The sequence below is a fragment of the Galeopterus variegatus genome, unplaced genomic scaffold (genome assembly GCF_000696425.1).
Source record: "Galeopterus variegatus unplaced genomic scaffold, G_variegatus-3.0.2 Scaffold12362, whole genome shotgun sequence".
Taxonomy (NCBI): domain Eukaryota; kingdom Metazoa; phylum Chordata; class Mammalia; order Dermoptera; family Cynocephalidae; genus Galeopterus; species Galeopterus variegatus.
Window position 1 is genome coordinate 85,981 of NW_007738473.1, and position 9,414 is coordinate 95,394.

Consider the following 9,414-nt stretch of genomic DNA (forward strand, 5'->3'; position numbering starts at 1 on the left):
ACACACACACACACACACAATCATTTACAAACTGTTAATATGAGTAGCAGCATTTCTAAATTAAGCCTCTTCTGTTACGTAATCTTTTCTCTTTATCTTCATGCTACCGCTGCAATCCATTGTGGGTGAAATGCTTCCAGCCACTTAAAAGTGGATTTCTAAGTCATGTCCATGTTCCTTACATGTGTCTTTGGTCTTGCTGATATGCCCATTTTTCACCCTTGCCCCACATACCTAAACTACATCTGTTCATTCAGTGCCTGTTCCTATGTACCATTAACCCTTTCTTTTTAACTCCGTTTTGATTTATTTTAATTTCAACATTGCCTTTATTTGTTTAAATGAGGCTTCTCTTCTTGTGCCTATAATACTGCTAAAAGATTAGTAAGCTTGAGTTCATGAAAATTAGGATTGGCATTATGACTGAGATTTTTCAGTTTGTCAAGTAATTTAACTTTTTCAATCCTCTGTATCCTCCATTTTAATTTTGGCTAGTACTGCTTACCTAACAGCATTTTACTAAGGTTAAATTTTAAAAAGATATGTGTACTAACTGTCATCTAGAAGGTACTCAGTGAATGTGTGTTTAAATAAAGTCGTTAAGGACTGGTGGTTTTAACTTTTTTTCTCTTTCTCTGTCACTAGCATGTGATCAGTTTTTAAATAGTTATCTATTTATTAAATGGATAGAAGGATAAATACTTGTGGATTAAGGATATGCATACTGTCATTCACACATATATATTCATAGAACTTCATGTGCCTTCAGGAACTGTGAATTGGCTAAGTCATAGCGATGTAGAACCTGTTCTTTACCTCTGTATTCTATGTCTTAGATTGGATAAAATGCCACATTCAAAGCAAATAAATCATCAATAAAATTGTGTAAAGAGACTCATTTTCTATAATAATATATTTTGAAATTAATATGCCTTAAGAAGATATCCTGATGCTGACTTATATAAAAGAGTACATTTATTTCTGTAACAATTATGAACAGAAACAAAAAACAAAACAAAGAAAATCAAAGGAATTTGTAAAATGGAAACACCTAATTTTTAAAGATATTTTCAATTATTTTCTGTGAGGTTTACATTCAAACACTTTGCTTATTGCTTATATTTACACTGTGTGTTAATGATTTTCATAAATAATTTACAATAGATTTCAAAATTTAAAAAAAAACATTAATTCTTAAGGATAAGATGTGCAAAAGTATAATATGGTAATGTCATTTAAGTTAATGATTTTCATAAATAATTTACAATAGATTTCAAAATTTAAAAAAAACATTAATTCTTAAGGATAAGATGTGCAAAAGTATAATATGGTAATGTCATTTAATTTTATGTACTAGGCAAACAGTTTAATAAGTAGTTTGTATTTTTTTAGTCTATTTATAACTAAATTTTTGGCAGCATAAAGAATAAATGGAGTGAAACTAAATCCTAGCTTGTTATATATTTATCTCAAATTGATATGTTTTTTAACTTAAAATTGAATGTCAAATTTATTGATTTTTATGTTTTGTATATGAATTTGAATGATTGAATGAATGCATACAAAGCAGTTGCTCAGCTCCCATTCAAAAAGGGATGATATGATATAACAATGTTCATATCATTATTTATTGATCATTCTTTCCTTTCCTACCGAAAAGTAATATTTCATTAACATAGAAACATTCCTAAGTAAATTATGTTATTAGCCTTAATCTTTCATATGGGCCCTGAATAACATATATAGTCCCCACCCCAACTTCTTCCATAGAGTATGGTTGTAGTGTTTTATAGTGCAATTTAACAGTAAGAACACAAAATTATCTGGAAGACCCATTAGTGCTATGCAAGACAGTAACATACATTACTTCTCTTCTAATAGTAATTGCCACAGTAATACATGGACAGAACTATACTGCGCCTCCAGGTGGAGATGGTATTTCTCAGTAGGGAAAGGGCATATTTAAACTAAAGCAAGACTCAATATCACCTTTTCATGGCAACAAATTTCAAAGATTGTTACAAATATTTTGGTATTATTTCTTCTTATTTAATAGTCACACTCCAAAGAATAAATTAACTCAAGCATATGAGCATTTATTCCTTCTAGACTAAAAAAATCTCTGTTCTACAGAAAAGTCTATAACCAGCAAAAAGTAATGTTCAGACTATAAAAATGAAATAAACATGTCAATAAATTGCCTATTTAAGCAGTGACAAAATTGCTCAGTTAAATTAATCTGTATTCTAGAATTTATTCCAACCTGCCAAGTTGTTTAATTCTTTTAGAACCACTTTGATGTTTTGTGCAATCTAAACACAACCATATATGGAAATGTAGGAATTGGAGCTAGTTCAGGATAGTTTTAGACTATGGCAAAACATACTTTATGCTTCCAATATTAATTGATATCAGCTTTGAAGAGAAATTTTTATTTTTTTGTATTATTCAATAACCAAGTAATGATATTTAGCTAAAGAACTACATAAAAAACAAGCAGACAAACGACACTACAGGTTCTGTTGCAGATATTGTCTATATCACTAGCAGTGATTTGAGACAAATCCACCTGCACTCTGTGGCCTCATAATATTAATTTTGAAAGACAGGACTGTCTCAAGAATAAATCTGACTTTACTTCCAAATTATGCCTTCACATAGACATGACAATTGCAGTTATACAGATGAGGACACTGTTTCCAAATCTCTGAAATATTTCTCACCATTCACCCTTCTTCTACTTTCATTGCCATTTCAGAGTTCAAGTATTACAAGATTTATCATCATTAAACATTTCTGCAAGAAATACACTAAGCCAAATAAACCATGGTAGAGTGATTTCTTTACTATTAATGGTAAGCTATGTCCAATCACAGACAAATGCCAATGCTCTTCCCTAGAATTTTGTCAGGAAAAAGAACAGTTGAATCCAAATTATTGTTCATTTTAAATTGAATTTACTACATAGCTCACTCAAGACTTCCCAATTTGTGACTATTTAATCTTATACCAAAGGACTAAAGTTGGTATAGTATAGATAAATAATCGGAAGATTAGAAGATAAGACACATGATCCAGATTGAGCTGTGGAAATAAGACATGGTCTTCAATAGTGGGCACAGTCTCACTGCTAACATGCAGAATATGTATAGAAGAAATATTTCAGATCAAGGAAATAAGGCTAAGGATTCTGTGTAATGCAACTTATGTATGTATCCATTCTTGAGTAGACATAGAAATATGTGAGAATACACCAGTGAAAGAGAAATCGTTCCTGAACTCCAAGAATCCACACCCTAGTAAGAGGGAAGGCCATGCAAATGTATAAACAGCTAACTACATCACACTGTGGCCTGAACAATAGTTTAATAAAGGTTGATTCACAGAAGTTGTGAGTATCACAGAGTAATTAACTTGGTCTGGAGGAGTAGAAAATGTGTTATGACAGCAGTGTTTTGATGGACTAATAAGATAAATAGTAAGTTAAAGATGCACAGTTTGATGAGACCTTACATATATGTTAAGATATGTAAGACATGATAGATAGAAGATAGATATATCGATAAATATATTTAGAAAGAGATATAGATATTTATGGAGATTGAAATTTGTTCAGAAATGTGAGAAGGAATATGTCGAGTAAAGAAGACTTTGGTTGCCATTTTTAGAAATTTGGACATGCACATAGAAGAGACTGACAGTCACTCAGATTTGAAAACTGGGGGAATGAGTTAGTCGTTATAGCTTTCACATACTTATTTTAATTAGTTTCTACATATTTAATGTATTCATTTTTGGAATAAGTGAGATATTCTTTTTTCTTAGTCTTTCAAAAAATCACAGTATATACATACAGAGATAGTTTATGCATATGAAACACATATATAAATTTGGGTTGATTTGTTTTATAAAGAGTTATTTTAAGTGATAGGGTGACGGACATATAGAAGGATAAATTTATAGACATCAAAATCAATTTGGAGGCTGCTGAACAGTACAAACATAAAAAAAATATGGTCTAAAGAAATGTCAGTGGTGATGGAGATGATGAGAATTTCATGGAAATGGGAATTTTAAATAATTGCAGATTCTGGATGACTTGAGAGAAGTTTTATGATCAATCAAATGCAGTGAAGAGATTATTCTTTGAATGGTAGACATTATATTCCTCTGTGGGCTTTCTCGGATGATGGCAACAACATTAGACACCATAATATACTGGTTCCAGCCACATGTAGCTTTTTCTGGGGATAACAACAAACAAATTCCAAACATTCGTCGTCCTGCCCTCACCATATATGAAGAGGAGCTCTGCACCTCATATCCTTGGTAGGAACATAACTAAGTAGCTGGCGGACCTCAAGGCAGGATCTCTCTCACTTTTCTAGCACTGTTAGAATAAAAAGGGGCAGTTAAGTTTTGCAAAACCAGAAGCATAGTAGATATTTAAGAAGCAGTTTTTGAGTAAATAAAAAAGATAACTATTGTTATGATTTCTCACTATACTAAAAAGAATTTGGAGACTGTGGGTATAATCATGGAACATAGAGAGATGACATTAAAACTTCTAAGTTAATTTTCATAGAAAATGTTTAAATAAAATGTTCTTTCTTCATATTTACAATAGAGCCAAAACTTCCTCAGAAAAAGAGTATTTAATTTTAATTGCTTGTTTTGAGGTCCCTGGGGAATAAGGCAACTGATATTCTTCAGACCAAGATGCAAAAGGGAGTGGGAGTAGAAATAAAAGTCTCAGCATCTCCCCCTGGAAAAAGAGTATTTAATTTTAATTGCTTGTTTTGAGGTCCCTGGGGAATAAGGCAACTGATATTCTTCAGACCAAGATGCAAAAGGGAGTGCGAGTAGAAATAAAAGTCTCAGCATCTCCCCCCAAATGAGCTCTCCAGAGGAAGGAGGGAGCTAAATGAGCTCTCCAGAGGAAGGAGGGAGATGCCTTTTCCACCAGCAGGTTTGTTTGCAGGTCTGAGAAAATATGGATATTCTTTTACACACATGTAGAAGATGGCTTAGGTTTTGTCAGTTCTTCATATTCATCTTGGGGAAATTTTGAGCCACTGGAGATATGTATCTTGATAACCTCTGAATGGGAGGTGCCATCTTTCTGCAGAGCTTTGTACAGAGAACTTGGCTGAGCTGATCTCGGCAGCAATGTCCTGAACACGTGTTTCCTTAGAGTGGGAGAACGAGAAGGCCCTGTCAGTTTTCAGGAATATGTGTCTCTGCTTCTGTGAGCTTTTAAAAGAGTTGTGCAAGGAAGATAAAAATTTAATTAAAATTGAATAAAATTGAATAAAAAAGGAATAAAATGAACTTCTGGAGAAACACAGTAAAGAGGATCAGGTCTAAATAAGATTTTAGAGCATGCTCATGAGGACAAAAAGAAAAGAAAAAAGAAAATTGAAGATACTGAAAGGGAGATTTTAGATATCACTCTTCTTGGGTTCAAAGATAATGGAGAATTTTAATCTATATAATAATATAAATTGGAAAACAAGAAACCATGATATTTAAATTGCACATTAGTCTTAAGTTGAATTCAGACAGAAGAAACATTAAAATTTACCAAAATCAAGTAAACGAGGAAGTAATTATGAAAAACAGAAATTTATGGATCCCCTTCTCCCCTACCTGAAAGGGACATTTGACAAAGTCTGGAGAGAGTTATGATTTTCATGACTGGGTGTCAGTGAGACCCTCGTCTAGTAGGCAGAAGAAAGAGGTGCTGCCATACATGGTACAATACACAGGGTAGCTTCACACAACATGGAATGATCTGGCACAAGACGTGAGTGCTTCTGAGTTTTAGAATGCATAAAAATAGAGTTTTATAATAGTGGTAACTTACTGGAAAAGATTGCCTTCTCGTCGGTCCTTAAATCCTTGGAAATCTAATCATATAAGGCTGTGGAGAGCTCTCAGTGCTCCATGGGACCTCAGACCTTTAGAGCTAAAATATCTAGAACCTATTTGTTTTAATGCAGAATGAGAAATGTCCTTATCACAAATGATAGCATGAGGAGAAGGTTTTCATTACCAGGGGATACAACTGAGGGGATTTCTGGTGTGAGTGACTTACAGTGTTAAAACTAGGAAAGCTCCAGATGAACCAGGATGTGTTGTTTGCCCTAAGATTCTGAGTTGTACTGGATATAGAGTTGCCAGATTCAGCAAACAAAAAACAAGATGCTGAATTAAATTTAGATTTCATAATATTTTTTAGAATGATTTTGTCCCATGTAATATTGGGGATAAATTTAGAACACGAAATTCATTATCTATCTCAGATTCACATTTAACTGGGGTCCCAAATTTATCTGACAACCCTACCTGAGCATCAATTTGAGAAACCAGTCACTGTATTGAGAACTCTTTTCTCATGCATGTCACCAGAATGTAATGACTCCTTAAGATTCCCATCTGTATTAGTCCGTTTTGTGTTACTATAATAGAATTATCAGAGACTGGGTTATTTATAAGAACAGAGGTTTATTTGGCTTATGATTCTGGGACAGCTGCATCTGGCATAGGCCTCAGGCTGCTCCTACTCATGGCAGGAAGTCCAGGCAGCTGGTAGGTACAAGCAGATAGCATGGCAAGAGGACATAAGAAAGAGAGGAGGTGTCAGGGTACTATAAACAACCAGCTCTCACAGGAACTAACAGAACGAGAACTCACTCATTGATCCCTCCACCCCCAGGGAGAGCAATAATCTGTTCATGAGGGATCTGCCCCCATGACACAATCAGTTTCCAACACTGCCACATTCAGGATCAAATTTCCACATGAGTTTTGGTGGGGAGAACACAATCAAACTCTATCACCATCCATTTCCTTAAAAGGCAATAGAAGGAGGGACTGAGTGTTCCAAGTGACTTAAAAGGAGAGGAGAGAGGGGATTAGGAAAAGAAAGTGTTTGGGGCAGTGTTTATAGATTTTTATGATACATATTCCTAAATGGAGACAATTTTTTTTAACTTCCACTTTATATGTTTTATCTTGGTATGAATACTCAGAACATCTCTGAAGCCCTCAAAACTTTCAACTTATTTTCATAGTATCATAGTCTACAGTTTATCTTAAAAATGATCAAAATATTTAGCAAAAGAAGGCATGAAAATGTGATCTTCACGAAGTAAAATGTTAAGATCTTTACCTGTAAAGCAGATCAGAGCCAGGCACAGAGAGATCGCTATGACACTGGGAGTCAAGGAAACTGGATTTGTTGATCATCCAATATTGATGTGTCATTGGGCAAGTCATGGCTTTTTCTTCCTTCTGTTTGCTTATCTGTAAAATAAGGCAGTTCAAAAGGAAATCTTTATTGAAAAATGTAAATTATTATTAACTGTAATGTCTGACTTATTTATTAAAAACAAAAGTAATGATTAACATGCTAAACTAAAAATTAAACTACACACATAACTGATAAGTACATGGACTTTTCTTTTGGTATAACACAATATATGCTCATATCATTATTATATATAGAAGAGTTATAATTACAGAAGTTACTTCAGATGCTTCTACTTTTCATGAGCAATTGCAGGAACAATGGATCAAGTAATTTCATTTTGCTAGACTTTTCTTTGCAGGATTTATGTAGTTCAATTACATTTGAATGTTATATATGAGGATTTGATTACATGATACCATCCAAATTGGTTACTTTAATTATTGTACATGTACATTTTTTAAATTACATTTGAGACACATCGCAGAATTAATATTACAATTTTTGAAAAAGTGACATTTACTAGTAGTTGTATTTCTGAAAGATTATTTATTCCCATCTTGATAATTAACACCTATCATTATCATACCAGGTATCTATTTTGTCTCAAATTATATTATACAAAGGGAAGAATTACACATGGTCAACGTGTCAATCATTTAAAATTTTTACTTCCAAGTCTGATTTTCCAGTTGCACCAAATGGAAACACATTTCTGACAGAGAGAAATGGAACTTTTGAGGCCACGTTCACCCTCTTGGGCTTTTCAGATTACCCAGAATTGCAAATTCCCCTGTTCTTGGTATTTCTGGCAGTTTACAGCTTCGGTGTAGTCAGGAATCTTGAGATGATTATGATCATCAAAATTAACCCCAAACTGCACACTCCCATGTATTTTTTCCTCAGCTCCCTCTCGTTTGTGAACTTCTGCTATTCCTACATCATTGCTCCCAAGATGCTGGCTAACATAGCTGTGGCAGTCAGAGCCATTTCATTCTCAGGGTGTATGGTGCAATTCTTTTTCTTCCACACCTTTGTGGTCACTGAATTGATTCTATTTGCTGTGGTGGCCTATGATCACCTTGTGGCCATTTGCAACCCTCTGCTCTACACAGTTGCCCCGTCCCAGAAACTCTGTGTGATGCTGGTCATAGGATCATATGCATGGGGAGTAGCATGTTCCTTGACACTCACATGTTCTGCCTTAAAATGATCTTTTCAGAGCTTCAACACAATCACTTCTGTGAGTTGTCCTCCCCGATGTCCTTCTCTTGCCCTGGTTCTTATGTCGGCCAGTTGCTTATTTTCACTGTTGTCACCTTCAGTGAGATAAGCACACTGCTCATCATTCTCACGTCTTATGTGTTCATCGTTATCATTGCCCTGAAGATACATTCAACTAGTGAATATTGCAAAGTCTTCTCCACCTGACTTCCATCTCTATCTTCCACGGCACCATCCTCTTCCTCTGCTGTGTGACCAACTCCAAAAACTCTAGAGACACAGTCAAAGTGGCCTCTGTGTTTTACACAGTGGTGATCCCCATGTTGAATCCCCTGATCTACAGTCTGAGAAATAAGGATGTCAAAGATACAGTCAGCAAGATGAAGGACAGAAAATATTTGTCACATTGAATTCTTTCATTTTATTTGGTTATTGCACAAGGACTTTCTCTATTTTTTTTTAATGAACTGTGCTTTAAAGTTAATTTTATAAAAAATAGAATTTCCAGGAGAGAAATATTTTCAATGGAATAAATATGAGTTAGAGAGACTATACTTGGCTCAGCTCGTATAAGTTAGACAAGATCGGTTGACCTTGATTTCAGTCCTCTCCTAAAAAAATCTATTAATCTCATTGAGTTCATTGAAGAAAATGAAAACTGAGCAATAATTTCAATTAAATAATTTGCAATGATGAAGTCATTTTAAACTTATTATGATAAATTTTAATCACCTTTATTCCCCAGCTAATATTTGGATGTGTAACAATGACCAACATTGTATTATACATTCAATAATAAACTGTCTTCCACTCCACATTGTCACTTTCTCGATCTTTAACTTACCTGGGACCCTGGTGCAAAAGAAGCAGCAAAATCATATTAATATCGATTGGAAACAGTAATGAATAATCCATTTTGAAAGAGGAAATCCTTATTT